This window comes from Cervus elaphus, chromosome 15 (assembly GCF_910594005.1).
Source record: "Cervus elaphus chromosome 15, mCerEla1.1, whole genome shotgun sequence".
Taxonomy (NCBI): Eukaryota; Metazoa; Chordata; class Mammalia; order Artiodactyla; family Cervidae; genus Cervus; species Cervus elaphus.
Genome location: NC_057829.1, coordinates 59,971,430 through 59,989,946, shown reverse-complemented (window position 1 = coordinate 59,989,946; position 18,517 = coordinate 59,971,430). Strand labels below are relative to the sequence as shown.

General features: G+C 40.8%; 1 protein-coding gene across 2 annotated transcripts in view; it reads left to right on the top strand.

Moving 5' to 3' along the window:
* Positions 1-18,517, top strand: part of LOC122709383 (cytochrome P450 2C31-like) — a 138,125-nt gene that overhangs the window by 96,220 nt on the left and 23,388 nt on the right. The window lies entirely within an intron of this gene.

Genomic DNA, 18,517 nt, shown 5'->3' with positions numbered 1-18,517 from the left:
TTGTAAAATAATCAGCCTCCAACTAATAAAAATAAATGAAAAAAAAATGGTATGGTGTGAACAGACTTAAAAGGAGTTATTGACAGTAATACAATAATACTAGGAGAAATTAACACATCAGTTACATCAATGGACAGAACAGTTCAGTTCAGTCACTCAGTCATGTCCGACTCTTTGCAGCAGCCCCATGGACAGAACAGCCAAACTAAATTAATAAGGAAACAATGGCCTTAAGCAACACATTAGACACAATGGACTTGATAGATTTATATACAACATTCCATCCTAATGCAGCAGAATACACATTCTTTTTTTTTTTTTTAAATTTTTATTTATTTATTTATTTTTTTGTCATACATTGAAATGAATCAGCCATAGATTTACACGTATTCCCCATCCCAGTACACATGAAACATTTTCCAAGATAGATCATAAATGTTACAAAACAAGTGTCAGTAAATTCAAGAGATTGAAATTATATTGTGCATTTTTTGACCACAATGGTATGAAACAAGAAATCAATTACAAGAAAAGAAAAAAACAAAAAAACAACTGGAAAAAACCCAAACACACAGGAACTGAATATGTTGTTGAATATGTTGTTCAGTTCAGTTCAGTTCAGTTCAGTCACTCAGTCGTGTCCGACTTTTTGTGACCCCATGAATTGTAGCACGCCAGGCTTCCCTGTCTATCACCAACTCCCAGAGTTTACTCAAACTCATGTCCATTGAGTTGGTGATGCCATCCAGCCATCTCATCCTCTGTCGTCCCTTTCTCCTCCTGCCCCCAGTCCCTCCCAGCATCAGGGTCTTTTCCAGTGAGTCAACCCTTTGCATGAGGTGGCCAAAGAACTGGAGTTTCAGCCTCAGCATCAGTCCTTCCAATGAACACCCAGGACTGATCTCCTTTAGGATGGACTGGTTGGATCTTGCAGTCCAAGGGACTCTCAAGAGTCTTCTCCAACACCACAGTTCAAGAGCATCAATTTTTCAGCGCTCAGCTTTCTTCACAGTCCAGCTCTCACATCCACACATGACCACTGGAAAAACCATAGCATCGACTAGACAGACCTTTGTTGGCAAAGTCATGTCTCTGCTTTTTAATATGCTATCTAGGTTGGTCATAACTTTCCTTCCAAGGAGTAAGCATCTTCTAATTTCACGGCTGCAATCACCATCTGCAGTGATTTTGGAGCCCCCAAAATAAAGTCTGACACTGCTTCCACTGTTTCCCCGTCTATTTCCCATGAAGTGATGGGAGCAGATGCCATGATCTTAGCTGCTACTAAACAACAATGGGTCAAAGAGGAAATCAAAAACCTTGAGAGAAATGAAAATGGAAACAAAACATTCAAAAATCTATGTGACTCACAAAAGCAGTTCTAAGAGGGAAGTTTATAGTGAAAAAGGTCTACCTCAGGAAATGAGAAAAATACCAAGTAAACAATCTAACCTTACACATAAAACCAGAAAAAGAGTGGGCACTCTCCATCCCCCTTCTGATGTCTATGTCAGAAGCTTTCTCTGTCCCTTTTCTTTCTTTAACAAAACTGCTACACAAAAGTTCTTGAGTGATCAAGAATGGTCCCTGGTCCCAAAGCTAAATCTTCTTCTGAGATCACGAATCTGACACCGTTCACCATAATCTATCATCTTGGGGACTCATCCAGGATTTTCAGGACAAGGTAAGAATACTCAAGAGCATTAGCCTCTGTGCTTTCTCAGTATACACATTTTCTGCTTTACTTTGCTAACACCATGGTGTTTGTTCGAATGAAAGACACGCCCTGCATGAAGCAAGTGATGAGTCCTCTCTGTGGTTTCGAGGTGCCTCATGACTGAAGGCAGCCCCCCAAAGGGGAGCCTTGTTGGGGGTTTATGCTGACCTGCCAATGCCAAGAGACGCTCAACACCCCTTCAAGGAGAATGGCCAGAAATGGGCAAAGCATGTGGCGTGAACTTTCCTTTCTCGGTCAATTATTTTTTGGTCTCTTTGATCATTCCGTAACTGCCTGGGGAATTAGAACTACTAACCTAATCTGTCAAGAAAGCTGAGCACCAAGGAATTGATGCTTTTGAACTGTGGTGTTGGAGAAGACTCTTGAGAGTCCCTTGGACTGACAGGAGATCCAACCAGTCCATCCTAAAGGAGATTGGTCCTGGGTGTTCATTGGAAGGACTGATGTTGAAGCTGAGAATACAATACTTTGGCCACCTGATGCGAGGAGTTGACTGATTTGAAAAGACTGTGATGCTGGGAAAGATTGAGGGCAGGAGGAGAAGGGGATGACAGAGGATGAGATGGTTGGATGGCATCACCGACTCGATGCACATGGGTCTGGGTGAACTCCGGGAGTTGGTGATGGACAGGGAGGCCTGGCATGCTGCGGTTCATGGGATTGCAAAGAGTGGGACATGACTGAGCTACTGAACTGATACTGAACCTAATCTGTCGGATCATAGACTTTCAAGGGAATTGTGATTCATGCCGATACTATGTACTTTTACTTAGACCCCAAGTATGGAAGCCCCTAGCCTTGATAGGAGCCAAAAGTTACAAGAGCTTGTTTGAGAGTGAGCAGGAGCTCTAGATCCAGGAATATCTCTCATGCTAGAGGTCACTCTCTTGACTGCCTGCCTCAGGGCCCAAAGCCCTAAAAGTGAATCTTTGTCATGGCTGTGCCTCCTATCTATGTGGATAAAAGCACAGCTGGTGACCATGAGGTTTTTGAGGATATTGATTCGGAATTACAGGACCTGTTCAGATTGGAAGTGCAATAGGCTTCTCCCTTTGGTAGTGCTAGCTGTTAGCAGACCAGAGAAAGTTCTCCAATGGCTTCTGTTTCAACTCTCTAGATGTTCCTTTTGTGGAATCTGTGGAAAGGAACTGGAAGGATTGGACCTAGTAGCTTGAGGACAAAAATCACTTTTTCCTCACTGGCCAGCCCTCTACCACCTCTTTTGCTATCACATATACTGGCATGGTGACACTCAGAAGGGACATCTTGGTTCTTGTTCATCTCTTTATGACTCACCACTTCAACTGAAGTCAGCAGTGTACTCAGGAATGTACATGGGCACACGTAAGATGGATTCTTCCTCTAGTAGTCCTAGCTTGGGAAACATCGTGGGAAACTACTCTGGCAAATCAAACAAAGGTCTTGGTAGTAAGAAACTAGAAATCAATCTGGGATACCATCAGGTCTACCCCTGGTGCATCTCCACCCTACCTTGGTGGTAGAACTGGGAGGGATGAGTAAGATGCCTGCGTCAGTAAGAGACAGACTAAGTCTGACCAGGGAAGGAAACTTCAGTGGAAAGTCTGTCTGCACTCCTCTTTAGAGCAGGGAGGGACACCTCTGGTGGAAAGGAGCCATGGCCGTGGATGCTGCTTTTTTCTCTCCTACAGATGGGAGCTAACAGTTCCAGAACCACTCCTTTAAAGTATATTTAAAAAACGGAACAAGTTTGATCCCCAGAGTTTAAGAAATACACACCTGATTCTTCTTCTGTGATACTGAATGGCCACAGTATCCTTGGGAAAACAGGGAACACTGGCCAGTTAAAGGGTATCTCAATTATGATGCCATTTTTACAACTAGACCAGTTCTGTAGAAAACAAAGGAAATGGGTAGAAGTGCCGTATGTGTTGCTCTTTATCTCTCTTCGAGACATGCCTGACTTATGTCCAAAGTGTGCACATTTGGGTATGAAGCCTTCAGCTGCCTCCTGTTCTCTTACTTTGCCGCTGTATCAGGGGCTCCCAACTGAACAGGCTGAGAATCAGGGTACCCTTCCAGGAGGGGTTGCCTCAGTCTCAGTAGAAATTCAAACAGTCCCAACTGTGGTCGAGACTATTTAGAGGATCCAAAAAGTACATAGAAGGCTTTATGGGGCTAACTTTACTTTATGACCTTACTTGGAAAGATGTAATGTATGTCTAGGGACAGACATTGACTCCTGATTCAGAAACTTGAGTTTTGGGGGAAGCTACTACTTTTGGAGATGAATGGCTTGAAGGCAAGCGGAAAGAGGGAACATGAAATAGTCCTCCTTCCTACTGGGAGCCAAGCGGTTCCAATAACAGAGCCACTTTGCTGGATGTATCCTTTTTTTTTTTTTTTTAAAATTTTATTTATTTATTTAGTTATTTTTTATTAGTTGGAGGCTAATTACTTCACAACATTTCAGTGGGTTTTGTCATACATTGATATGAATCAGCCATAGAGTTACACGTATTCCCCATCCTGATCCCCCCTCCCACCTCCCTCTCCACCCGATTCCTCTGGGTCTTCCCAGTGCGCCAGGCCTGAGCACTTGTCTCATGCATCCCACCTGGGCGCTGGATGTATTCTTGAAGGACTCAAGCGAGCGCAAGGACTTTATACTATGCTAAGTTGACTGACACAGAACAGGGAGAGAAGAAAACTCCTGGTAAATTCCTAGCTAGACTATAGGGGGCTCTCTGCAAGTTTACTGATGTTTATCTTGAAATTACAGAGGGAGAAATGATCTTAAAAGAGTTTTCTCACTTAATCGACTTCAGATATCTGCTGAAGTTGCAAAAACAGGCGTTCGGACCAAATCAGTCTTTAGAAAAACTGTTGCAGCTGTCTCAGACAGTATATTATGGTGGAGAATATGAGGAAGAAAATGAGGCAAAAAAAGAACCAGTCAAAAGACTAAAGTCCCAGCATGGCTGTTAGATCCACTCTGAAACAGCCTGAGGAAAAATGCCCAGAGGAACCCAGGTGAAAAGGGATGGACTTGTTATTACTGCTGAAAGGAGGAGCATCTCAAGTGGGATTGGCCTGAAGCATCTAAGCTGCCCACAGCTCCATGTCCAGTCTGCAAAGGACCATACTGGAGAAGAGACTGCGTCCGAGGTGTAGGCCCCAGGGGTTGGACTCTCAAGACAATCAGGACTGAAGGTGCCCAGGTGTCCCCACACAAGCTCCCATCCTAATTACCCCTGAGGAACCCTGGGTATTTATAACTGTTGGGGGCCAATCAGTCAGTTTGTTTTGGACACTGGGACAACTTTCTCTGTGCTCACTGAAGCCCCTGGTCCTCTTTCCTCCTGATCCCGTACCATAATGGGACTGCCTGGATAAGCCAAACGTTATTATCTCAGTTGTCCTTTAAACTGCAACTAGAATTCTGTGCTATTTTCTCAAGTTTCTAATCGTGCCAGAATCTCCTTCACCCCTTCTGGGGAGGGATATACTGAACAAGCTCCAGGCCTCTGTTTTCATGAATATGGAGCCTGCTCTTTCTCTCCCATTAATTGAACAAAGTATAAACCCTAAAGTGTGGGCTGATGGAAAAACGGAGGGTTGAACAAAAATGCTGTTCCTGTCGTTATCAAGCTCAAAGACCCTTCCCTATTTTCACATCAAAAGCAGCACCCACTAAAGCCTGAGGTTAAGGAAGGGTTAAAACACATCATTGAAGATTTAAAGGAACAGGGGCTATTAATTCCCTGTAATAGTCCATGCAGCAATCTTATTTTGGATGTGAAAATGTCAAGTGATAAATGGAGGCTAATTCAAGATATACAAACAGTAAGTGCCTAATCCTTATACTTTATAGTCTGAAATTCCTAAACAAGCCAAGTAAGACTTTAAGATAGTTGAGAGGATTTTGAGGCATTACAGGCTACTGCCACGTTTGGATTGTGGGTTATGGGGAGCTTGCCTGGCCTTAATATAAACTTATAACTGAAACTCAGCTGGCCAAAACTGACAAGCTGGTTAGGTCCCCAGAGATTCAAAAGGCTTTTAAGGCTCTTCAATCTGCTGTCTTGCAGGCTCTTGTTTTGAGCTTGCTCACAGGATCAGAGTTTAGTTTGTTCCTTAGTTAAAAAAAAAAAAATCCTATGGCCACATTCCTTAAGGGTAATTGCTACTATTGTTTTGCTAATGTCTATAGCTCATAAGTTGACTAATGGGCAAAATCTCACTGTACTGACTTCTCATGATGTAAGTGAGATCTTAAACTCTAAAGTTCAGAGCAACAATGGCTCCATCTTTAAAGCTGCTGTAACTCAAGGGGCATTGAAAACTCTATGAATAAAATATCACTTACACAGATCCTGGAGACCCCAAGCTTCAGAAAAAGTTGAAAAGGCTAATGACATTATTAAGAGGCATCTGTGTAAGCTAACTCAGGAAACATAAGACACTTGTTTTAAAGTTCTACCTGTAGCTTTAATGAGGGCTCGAACTGGCCCTAAAAAGGAAGGTCTGTTCCCCTTTGAATGTATCTATGGAAGACCCTTCTTACACACAGACATTGTTATAGACCCTGAAGCCTTAGAATTAGCCATGTGACTCAGCTTTCAGCTTTTCAACCTCCTCATCAATTGAAGGCTTCCCATGGTGGGTTTCTCCACTTCAAGGAAAGGACTTTCTTCAACTCTTCACCACAACAATCATATGTGATGCCTCTTAATCTGATGACTACTAGCAATCCTAAGATGGACTGATATAACTATGGACATACTGTACTTTTAATTTTGATTATGTTTTTTTTTTTTTTAATTTTTTTATTAGTTGGAGGCTAATTACTTCACAACATTTCAGTGGGTTTTGTCATACATTGATATGAATCAGCCATAGATTTACACTTCTTCCCCATCCCGATCCCCCCTCCCATCTCCCTCTCCACCCGATTCCTCTGGGTCTTCCCAGTGCACCAGGCCCAAGCACTTGTCTCATGCATCCCACCTGGGCTGGTGATCTGTTTCACCATAGATAGTATACATGCTGTTCTTTTGAAACATCCCACCCTCACCTTCTCCCACAGAGTTCAAAAGTCTGTTTTGTATTTCTGTGTCTCTTTTTCTGTTTTGCATATAGGGTTATCGTTACCATCTTTCTAAATTCCATATATATGTGTTAGTATGCTGTAATGTTCTTTATCTTTCTGGCTTACTTCACTCTGTATAAGGGGCTCCAGTTTCATCCATCTCATTAGGACTAGTTCAAATGAATTCTTTTTGACGGCTGAGTAAAATTCCATGGTGTATATGTACCACAGCTTCCTTATCCATTCATCTGCTGATGGGCATCTAGGTTGCTTCCATGTCCTGGCTATTATAAACAGTGCTGCGATGAACATTGGGGTGCATGTGTCTCTTTCAGATCTGGTTTCCTCAGTGTGTATGCCCAGAAGTGGGATTGCTGGGTCATATGGCAGTTCTATTTCCAGTTTTTTAAGGAATCTCCACACTGTTTTCCATAGTGGCTGTACTAGTTTGCATTCCCACCAACAGTGTAAGAGGGTTCCCTTTTCTCCACAGCCTCTCCAGCATTTATTGCTTGTAGACTTTTGGATAGCAGCCATCCTGACTGGTGTGTAATGGTACCTCATTGTGGTTTTGATTTGCATTTCTCTAATAATGAGTGATGTTGAGCACCTTTTCATGTGTTTGTTAGCCATCTGTATGTCTTCTTTGGAGAAATGTCTGTTTAGTTCTCTGGCCCATTTTTTGATTGGGTCATTTATTTTTCTGGAATTGAGCTGCAGGAGTTGCTTGTATATTTTTGAGATTAATCCTTTGTCTGTTTCTTCATTTGCTATTATTTTCTCCCAATCTGACGGCTGTCTTTTCACCTTACTTATAGTTTCCTTTGTAGTGCAAAAGCTTTTAAGTTTCATTAGGTCCCATTTGTTTAGTTTTGCTTTTATTTCCAATATTCTGGGAGGTGGGTCATAGAGGATCTTGCTGTGATTTATGTCAAAGAGTGTTTTGCCTATGTTCTCCTCTAGGAGTTTTATAGTTTCTGGTCTTACATTTAGATCTTTAATCCATTTTGAGTTTATTTTTGTGTATGGTGTTAGAAAGTGTTCTAGTTTCATTCTTTTGCAAGTGGTTGACCAGTTTTCCCAGCACCACTTGTTAAAGAGGTTGTCTTTTTTCCATTGTATATCCTTGCCTCCGTTGTCAAAGACAAGGTGTCCATAGGTTCGTGAATTTATCTCTGGGCTTTCTATTCTGTTCCATTGGTCTATATTTCTGTCTTTGTGCCAGTACCACACTGTCTTGATGACTGTGGCTTTGTAGTAGAGTCTGAAGTCAGGCAGGTTGATTCCTCCAGTTCCATTCTTCTTTCTCAAGATTACTTTGGCTATTCGAGGTTTTTTGTATTTCCATACAAATTGTGAAATTCTTTGGTCTAGTTCTGTGAAAAATACCGTTGGTAGCTTGATAGGGATTGCATTGAATCTATAGATTGCTTTGGGTAGAATAGCCATTTTGACAATATTGATTCTTCCATTCCATGAACACGGTATGTTTCTCCATCTGTTTGTGTCCTCTTTGATTTCTTTCATCAGTGTTTTATAGTTTTCTATGTATAGGTCTTTTGTTTCTTTAGGTAGATATACTCCTAAGTATTTTATTCTTTTTGTTGCAATGGTGAATGGTATTGTTTCCTTAATTTCTCTTTCTGTTTTTTCATTGTTAGTATATAGGAATGCAAGGGATTTCTGTGTGTTAATTTTATATCCTGCAACTTTACTATATTCATTGATTAGCTCTAGTAATTTTCTGGTAGAGTCTTTAGGGTTTTCTATGTAGAGGATCATGTCATCTGCAAACAGTGAGAGTTTCACTTCTTCTTTTCCTATCTGGATTCCTTTTACTTCTTTTTCTGCTCTGATTGCTGTGGCCAAAACTTCCAACACTATGTTGAACAGTAATGGTGAGAGTGGGCACCCTTGTCTTGTTCCTGATTTCAGGGGAAATGCTTTCAATTTTTCACCATTGAGGGTGATGCTTGCTGTGGGTTTGTCATATATAGCTTTTATTATGTTGAGGTATGTTCCTTCTATTCCTGCTTTTTGGAGAGTTTTAATCATAAATGAGTGTTGAATTTTGTCAAAGGCTTTCTCTGCATCTATTGAGATAATCATATGGTTTTTATCTTTCAATTTGTTAATGTGGTGTATTACATTGATTGATTTGCGGATATTGAAGAATCCTTGCATTCCTGGGATAAAGCCCACTTGGTCATGGTGTATGATTTTTTTAATATGTTGTTGGATTCTGTTTGCTAGAATTTTGTTAAGGATTTTCGCATCTATGTTCATCAGTGATATTGGCCTGTAGTTTTCTTTTTTTGTGGCATCTTTGTCAGGTTTTGGAATTAGGGTGATGTTGGCCTCATAGAATGAGTTTGGAAGTTTACCTTCATCTGCAATTTTCTGGAAGAGTTTGAGTAAGGTAGGTGTTAGCTCTTCTCTAAATTTTTGGTATAATTCAGCTGTGAAGCCATCTGGTCCTGGGCTTTTGTTTGCTGGAAGATTTTTGATTACAGTTTCGATTTCCTTGCTTGTGATGGGTCTGTTAAGATCTTCTATTTCTTCCTGGTTCAGTTTTGGAAAGTTATACCTTTCTAAGAATTTGTCCATTTCATCCAAGTTGTCCATTTTATTGGCATAGAGCTGCTGGTAGTAGTCTCTTATGATCCTTTGTATTTCAGTGTTGTCTGTTGTGATCTCTCCATTTTCATTTCTAATTTTGTTAATTTGGTTCTTCTCTCTTTGTTTCTTAATGAGTCTTGCTAATGGTTTGTCAATTTTGTTTATTTTTTCAAAAAACCAGCTTTTAGTTTTGTTGATTTTTGCTATGGTCTCTTTAGTTTCTATTGCATTTATTTCTGCCTTAATTTTTAAGATTTCTTTCCTTCTGCTAACCCTGGGGTTCTTCATTTCTTCCTTCTCTAATTGCTTTAGGTGTAGAGTTAGGTTATTTATTTGGCTTTTTTCTTGTTTCTTGATGTAAGCCTGTAATGCTATGAACCTTCCCCTTAGCACTGCTTTCACAGTGTCCCATAGGTTTTGGGTTGTTGTGTTTTCATTTTCATTCATTTCTATACAGATTTTGATTTCTTTTTTGATTTCTTCTATGATTTGTTGGTTATTCAGAAGCGTGTTATTTAGCCTCCATATGTTTGAAGTTTTAACAATTTTTTTCCTGTAATTGAGATCTAATCTTACTGCACTGTGGTCAGAAAAGATGACTGGAATGATTTCAATTTTTTTGAATTTTCCAAGACTAGATTTATGGCCCAGGATGTGATCTATTCTGGAGAAGGTTCCGTGTGCACTTGAGAAAAAGGTGAAGTTGATTGTTTTGGGGTGAAATGTCCTATAGATATCAATTAGGTCTAGCTGGTCCATTGTGTCATTTAAAGTTTGTGTTTCCTTGTTAATTTTCTGTTTAGTTGATCTATCCATAGTTGTGAGTGGGGTATTAAAGTCTCCCACTATTATTGTGTTACTATTAATTTCCTCTTTCATACTCGTTAGTGTTTGCCGTACATATTGCGGTGCTCCTATGTTGGGTGCATATATATTTATAATTGTTATATCTTCTTCTTGGATTGATCCTTTGATCATTATGTAGTGTCCTTCTTTGTCTCTTTTCACAGCTTTTATTTGAAAGTCTATTTTATCTGATATGAGTATTGCGACTCCTGCTTTCTTTTGGTCTCCATTTGCATGAAATATTTTTTTCCAGCCCTTCACTTTTAGTCTGTATGTGTCTCTTGTTTTGAGGTGGGTCTCTTGTAGACAGCATATATGGGGGTCTTGTTTTTGTATTCATTCAGCCAATCTTTGTCTTTTGGTTGGGGCATTCAACCCATTTACATTTAAGGTAATTATTGATAGGTGTGGTCCCGTTGCCATTTACTTTGTTGTTTTGGGTTCACGTTTATACAACCTTTCTGCATTTCCTATCTAGAGAAGATCCTTTAGCATTTGTTGAAGAGCTGGTTTGGTGGTGCTGAATTCTCTCAGCTTTTGCTTATCTGTAAAGCTTTTGAGTTCTCCTTCATATCTGAATGAGATCCTTGCTGGATACAGTAATCTAGGTTGTAGGTTATTCTCTTTCATTACTTTCAGTATGTCCTGCCATTCCCTTCTGGCCTGGAGGGTTTCTATTGATAGGTCAGCTGTTATCCTTATGGGAATCCCTTTATGTGTTATTTGTTGTTTTTCCCTTGCTGCTTTTAATATTTGTTCTTTGTGTTTGATCTTTGTTAGTTTGATTAATATGTGTCTTGGGGTGTTTCGCCTTGGGTTTATCCTGTTTGGGACTCTCTGGGTTTCTTGGACTTGGGTGGCTATTTCCTTCCCCATTTTAGGGAAGTTTTCAGCTATTATCTCCTCGAGTATTTTCTCATGGCCTTTCTTTTTGTCTTCTTCTTCTGGAACTCCTATGATTCGAATGTTGGGGCGTTTCACATTGTCCCAGAGGTCCCTGAGGTTGTCCTCATTTCTTTTGATCCTTTTTTCTTTTTTCCTCTCTGCTTCATTTATTTCCACCATTTTATCTTCTACCTCACTTATCCTATTTTCTGCCTCCGTTATTCTACTCTTGGTTCCCTCCAAAGCGTTTTTGATCTCATTCATTGCATTGTTCATTTTTAATTGACTCCTTTTTATTTCTTCTAGGTTTTTGTTAAACATTTCTTGCATCTTTTCAATCTTTGTCTCCAGGCTATTTATCTGTAACTCCATTTTGTTTTCAAGATTTTGGATCATTTTTATTATCATTATTCTAAATTCTTTTTCAGGTAGATTCCCTATCTCCTCCTCTTTTGTTTGACTTGGTGGGCATTTTTCATGTTCCTTTACCTGTTGGGTATTTCTTTGCCTTTTCATCTTGTTTAGATTGCTGTGTCTGGAGTGGACTTTCTGTATTCTGGAGGTCTGTGGTTCCTTTTTATTGTGGAGGATTTACCCAGTGGGTGGGGTTAGATGATTGGCTTGTCAAGGTTTCCCGGTTAGGGAAGCTTGCGTCAGTGTACTGGTGCGTGGAACTTGATTTCTTCTCTCTGGAGAGCAATGGAGTGCCCAGTAATGAGTTTTGAGATGGGTCTATGTGTTAGGTGTGACCTTGGGCAGCCTGTATGTTGACATTCGGGGCTATGTTCCTATGTTGCTGGAGAATTTGCGTGGTATGTCTTGCTCTAAAACTTATTGGCTCTTGGGTGGTGGTTGGTTTCAGTGTAGGTATGGAGGCTTTTGGACGGTCACTTATTACTTAAAGTTCCATGTAGTCAGGAGTTTTCTGGTGTTCTCAGGTTTTGGGCTTAAGTTTCCTGCCTCTGAATTTCAGTTTTATTCTTCCTGTAGTCTCAGGACTTCTCCAACTATACAGCACTGATAATAAAACTTCTAGGTTAATGGCGAAAAGGTTCTCCCCCATTAGGGACACCCAGAGAGGTTCACAGAGTTACATGAACAGGAGAAAAGGGAGGAGGGAGATAGAGATGAGCAGGAGGAGAAAAAGGGGGACTCAAGAGGAGAGAGAGAGATCTACGCAGCTGTCTGTTCCCAGAGTGTTCTCCGTATCTCAGACACCTACAAGGATTCACAGAATTGGATTGGGAAGAGAAGGGGAAAGGAGGAAATAGAGGTGTTCTGAGGTAGAAAACAGAGAGTCAAGATTGGGAGAGAATAATCTTCGATTTAAAGATAGGGCTTCTCTTTTTTTTCTTTTTGTAAGGTTATAGTGTAGTGAAAATGAAAATGAAGAGTAGTAGAGGAGTACTAGAGGACTTTAAAAGAAATAAGAGAAAAAGAAAAAGAGAAAATAAAAGAGAAAACGGAAAGGAAAAAAAAGAAGAAAAAAGAAAAAAAAGAAAAAAAAACAAAAAAAAAAAAGAAAGAAAGAAAAAAAAATTTTTTTTTTCCCCTAATTAAAAAAATCGTAAAAATCTATGAAAACGAAAGTTAAGGAGTAATGGGGGAGTAATAGGGAATTTTAAAGGAAAATAAAAGAGAAAAAATAAAAAAGAAAAAATATAAAAAGAAAAAAAAAATTTTTTTTTTTTTCCTTACTTAGAAAAAAAAAAGTAAAAATATATCTAGGAGTTTCTCAGGAGCTGTTGCGGTCAGTGTGGGTTCGGCTCAGTTTCAGATAGCTCCTCGTTCCAGCTTACACTTCTCAATATCTACAGGGCCCTTCCGGTGAAGTCGGTGTTTTCTACAGGGATTTTAATCTGTTGCACCAGTCCCTTCTGAAGCGGTTCCCTTTGTTTATTTGGCTTCTGTTTGCCGGTCTCTTCAGAGCCTCATTTCTGCCCTGACACAGGCGGGCGGAGGTGGACTCTTATTCAGGTAGCTAGTTCCGTTGCGCTGCTGGGAGGGGCTGACGCTGCGGGGATGGGCTGGCGCTGCGGGGATGGGCTGGCGCTGTGGGGCGGGGCTGACGCTGCGGGGAGGGGCTGGCCCTGCGGGGGCGGGCTGGCGCTGCCGGGAGGGGCTGACGCTGCTTTCTCCGTCTGCACTGCTCAGGCTCCCGGCTGTTCTATATGGAGCGCGCCCCGCGCTGCGCTAGGTTCCAGCCCTCGGGTGTTACACAAAAGCGCGGAAGGAAAAGCTGCGCCTGCTCTCTGTGCCTTCCCCGTCAGAGCGGTCCAGGCAGCGAGGTGCTTGATGGGCGCGCTATCCCCAGGTGTGGCGCACTCACTCCCTTCCGCGGACCCAGTCTCAGTTTCCGCTGGCGCCAGTCGGGTGCGCGCGCCTTCCGCCCTCTGCGTCCCCAGCCCCAGTCCCCGCCCGCACCGGTCGGGTGCCTGCGCCCTGTGTCTCACCGCGACCCTCCCCTCCCCCCTGCCTCCTGCCTCCGGCGGGGCTGGGCCGGTCCGCAGCCTGCGAGCTCTTCTCGGGACTTTCTCCATCCCTTTGTTCTGCGAACGGCCGGCAGTGTGTTCCGGCCGGTTAATTTTCTCTCTCTCCCTTGGTCTCCCACAGTTCAAGTTGGCACCTCACAGAAGCTCCCTCCGATTGTCCTCAGGGCACTCAGGCCCGGACCCTAGCCCAAGCAAGGCCGCCTAAGACTCCCTTCCCAGGATGGGTCTCCGTCCTTAGCTCTTTTGTCTCACTTTTTATCCTCTATGTTTTGTCCTACCTCCTTTCGAAGACAATGGTCTGCTTTTCTGGGCGCCTGATGACCTCAGCTAGCGATCAGAAGTTGTTTTGTGATGTTTGCTCTGCATTCAGTCATTCTTTTGATGAATTTGTAGGAGAGAAAGTGGTCTCCCTGTCCTACTCCTCCGCCATCTTGGCTCCTCCCTCTGTCTCTACTTTTTAATATGCTGTCTAGTTTGGTCATAACTTTCCTTCCAAGGAGTAAGCATCTTTTAATTTCATGACAGTCACCATCTGCAGTGATTTGGAGCCCAAAAAGTCAGCCACTTTAGAAAAGATTCAGTTCAGTTCAATTCATTTCAGTTCAGTTGCTCAGTCGTGTCCGATTCTTTGCGACCCCATGAATCTCAGCACGCCAGGCCTCCCTGTGAAAGGTTGTTGCTGAATCATGCAAAGACGCTGGGGTTCTTGGCCTCCAGAGGAGAAGAATTCAATCCAGGGCCAGAGATGAGGTTGGATCGCTCAGAGCTTTTGTGTAATAAAGTTTTATTAAAGTATAGAGGAGATAGAGAAAGCTTCTGACATGGATATCAGAAGGGGGAGAAAGAGTACTCCCTTGCTAGTCTTAGCAATGGAATTATATACTCTCAAATTAGTTATTACAGTGACTCAAAAGAATGGAGATTGTAAAGACCTCACCAGGCCTACTCCCAGAATTTACATTTTGAGATAACAGAATTAGCCAGAAGGTTTTTCCAGAAACTGTCCTCAAGCAGAATACATTATTGTTATATAAACCTAAGGAATGTAGAGGAGAAAAAAAAATTTGTCCTTTCTTCCTCCTTGAGAACTCCAGACCCCTCTCTCCATGCGGACCCCTAGACTTCTTATCAACCTGCCTGGGAATTGACTCTCTCACCTGTCCATCACAAACTCTCGGAGTTTACTCAAACTCATATCCATCGAGTCAGTGATGCCATCCAGCCATCTCATCCTCTGTTGTCCCTTTCTCCTCCTGCCCCCAACCCCTCCCAGCTTCAGAGTCTTTTCCAATGAGTCAACTCTTTGCATGAGGTGGCCAAAGAACTGGAGTTTCAGCCTCAGCATCAGTCCTTCCAATGAACACCCAGGACTGATCTCCTTTAGGATGGACTGGTTGGATCTCCTTGCAGTCCAAGCGACTCTCAAGAGTCTTCTCCAACACCACAGTTCAAAAGCATCAATTTTTCGGCACTCAGCTTTCTTCACAGTCCAACTCTCACATCCATACATGACCACTGGAAAAACCATAGCCTTGACTAGACAGACCTTTGTTGGCAAAATAATGTCTCTGCTTTTTAATATGCAATCTAAGTTGGTCATAACTTTCCTTCCAAGGAGTAAGCATCTTCTAATTTCATGGCTGCAATCACCATGTGCAGTGATTTGGAGCCCCCCAAAATGAAGTCTGACACTGTTTTCACTGTTTCCCCCTCTATTTGCCATGAAGTGATGGGACCAGATGCCATGATCTTAGTTTTCTGAATGTTGAGCTTTAGGCCAACTTTTTCACTCTCTTCTTTCACTTTCATCAAGAGGCTTTTTAGTTCCTCTTCACTTTCTGCCATAAGGGTGGTGTCATCTGCATATCTGAGGTTATTGATATTTCTCCCGGCAATCTTGATTCCAGCTTGTGCTTCTTCCAGTCAAGCGTTTCTCATGATGTACTCTGCATATAAGTTAAATAAGCAAGGTGACAATATACAGCCTTGACGCACTCCTTTTCCTATTTGGAACCAGTCTGTTATTCCATGTCCAATTCTAACTGTTGCTTCCTAACCTGCATATAGGTTTCTCAAGAGGCAGGTCAGGTGGTCTGGTATTCCCATCTCTTTCAGAATTTTCCACAGTTTATTGTGATCCACACAGTCAAAGGCTTTGGCATAGTCAATAAAGCAGAAATAGATGTTTTTCTGGAACTCTTTTGCTTTTTTGATGATCCACCAGATGTTGGCAATTTGATCTCTGGTTCCTCTGCCTTTTCTAAAACCAGCTTGAACATCTGGAAGTTCATGGTTCATGTATTGCTGAAACCTGGCTTGGATAATTTTAAGCATTACTTTACTAGCGTGTGAGATGAGTGCAATTGTGCAGTAGTTTGAGCATTCTTTGGGTTTGTCTTTCTTTGGGATTGGAATGAAAACTGACCTTTTCCAGTTCTGTGGCCACTGCTGAGTTTTCCAAATTTGCTGGCATATTGAGTGCAGCACTTTGACAGCATCATCTTTCAGGATTTGAAATAGTTCAACTGAAATTCCATCACCTCCACTAGTTTTGTTCATAGTGATGCTTTCTAAGGCCCACTTGACTTCATATTCCAGGATGTCTGGCTCTAGGTGACTGATCACACCATCATGATTATCTGGGTCATGAAGATCTTTTTTGTACAGGTCTTCTGTGTATTCTTGCCACCTCTTCTTAATATCTTCTGCTTCTGTTAGGTCCATACCATTTCTGTCCTTTATTATGCCCATATTTGCATGAACTTGAAATCAGCAATACACTAACATGTTATAATCTATGAGTAAGCCAAATTTATTCTGAGGATGCAAAGATGGTTTGGTGTCTGCAAATCAATCTATGTGATACATCACACTAAAAATGACGAATAAATCATATGATTTTTTAAGTTTTGCAAAAAAGCTTTTTGACTGAATTCAACATCCATTGAATGATAAAAACTCCAGAGTGAATAGAGAGGGAACATACCTGAATGTAACAAAGCCCCTGTAGCAGAAGCTCCCATCATTCTCAATTGTGAAAACCTTAAAGTATTGCCTCTCAAATCAGGAACAACACAAGGATGACCACTCTCCCCACATTTATTCAGCATAGTACTGGAAGCTCCAGCCACAGCAGGCAAAGAAAAAGAAGTGTGGTATTGGCACAAAAGCAGGCATAATCAATGGAACTTAAGAGATAGCCTAGACATGAACCCACACTTAGTAGGTAATTAATATACAACAAAAGAAGCTAGAATACAGAATGTAGAAAAGACACCCTCTTCAATCAATGGTATTGGGAAAACTGGACAGTTACATACAAAAGAATCAAAGTAGATGCCTTTATCACACCACAGATGAAAATAAATTCAAGATGGATTAAGGATTTAAATGTAAGAACCAGAACTATAAAAATTCTAGAAGTAATCATAGATGTGCACTCTTTGACATTAATCTTGTTGATATCTTTTTGGTTATTCATTGTTAGGCAAGGGATACAAAAGCAAAAATAAAGGGATGTGACCTAATTAAATGTAAAAGCTTTTGCACAGTGAAGGTGACTATCAACAAAACAAAATGCCTGCCTGCTGAATAGAATGTATTTGCAAATGATGTATCTGACAAGGAATTAGTGTTCAAAATACACGAAAAACTCACACACTTCAATAACAAAAAGAAAACCCTAATTAAAAAATAGACAGAAGGTTCAAATAGGTATTTTTCCAATGAAGAAAAACAGTTGGCCAATAGGCACATTGAAAGATGGTCAAAACACTAATTACCAGGAAAATACAAATAGTAACACTAAAAGATTTTTACCACATACCAGTCAGAATGGTTATTGTAAGAAAGAGAAGAAATAACAAGTGTTGGGAGGATGTGGAGATAAGGGAACACTCATGCACTGTTGGTAGGAATGTAAATTGAAACCGTCACTATGGCAAACAGTATAGAGCTTCCTTAAAAAGTTAAAAATAGAGCTCCTATATGATCTGGGACTTAACTGGGTACTTCTCTCTAGAAAACGTCTGGGTATTTATCTGAAGAAAAGAAACTTATTCAAAAAGATATATGCACCCCTATATTCACTGTAGCGTTGTTGACAGTAGGTGAGATATCGAAATCACCTAAGTGTCCATTGATAGATGAAAGGATAAAGAAGAAGTGGTACACACACACACATACACACACACACACACACACACAAAATGAAATATTACTCAGCCATATAAAAGCATGAAATTGTGCCATTTTTACAGCATGGATAGTTCTAGAAGATATTATGCTAAGGGAAAAATGTCAGGCAGATAAAGAAATGTTACATGATTTACTTCATATTTAGAATCTAAAAATTAAAACAAGCAAAATAAAACAGAAACAAATTCATAGATACAGAGAAGAAACTGGTGGTCCTCAGAGAGGAAGAAGTAGAGGGATGAGTGAAATAGGTAAAAGGGATTAAGAAGTATAAACTTCAAATATAAATGTAATAAGTCACAGGTATGTAATATACAGCATAAGGAATAGAGTCAATAACATTTCAATAACTGTATGATGACAGATGATTCCTAGGCTTATCATGGTGATCAATTTGTAATGCATGTAAATGGTGAATCACCATTTTGTACACCTGAAACTAATATAATATGTGTCAACTGTTAACGTATTTTCATAAAAATAAATATAGAAAAAGTGTATGATCCCTGCACACTTTTTAGTTGACTCTCTGTAGACATGTCTGTAGTGTAAACTGGGATAAACACTGTCACTAGTTTTGTGTCTTAGACTGGTTCACTAACCTTTCTGAACCTTAGTACCCTCATTTGGAAAGATGTGGTATGATCCTGAATTTCTTCAGAGTTATGG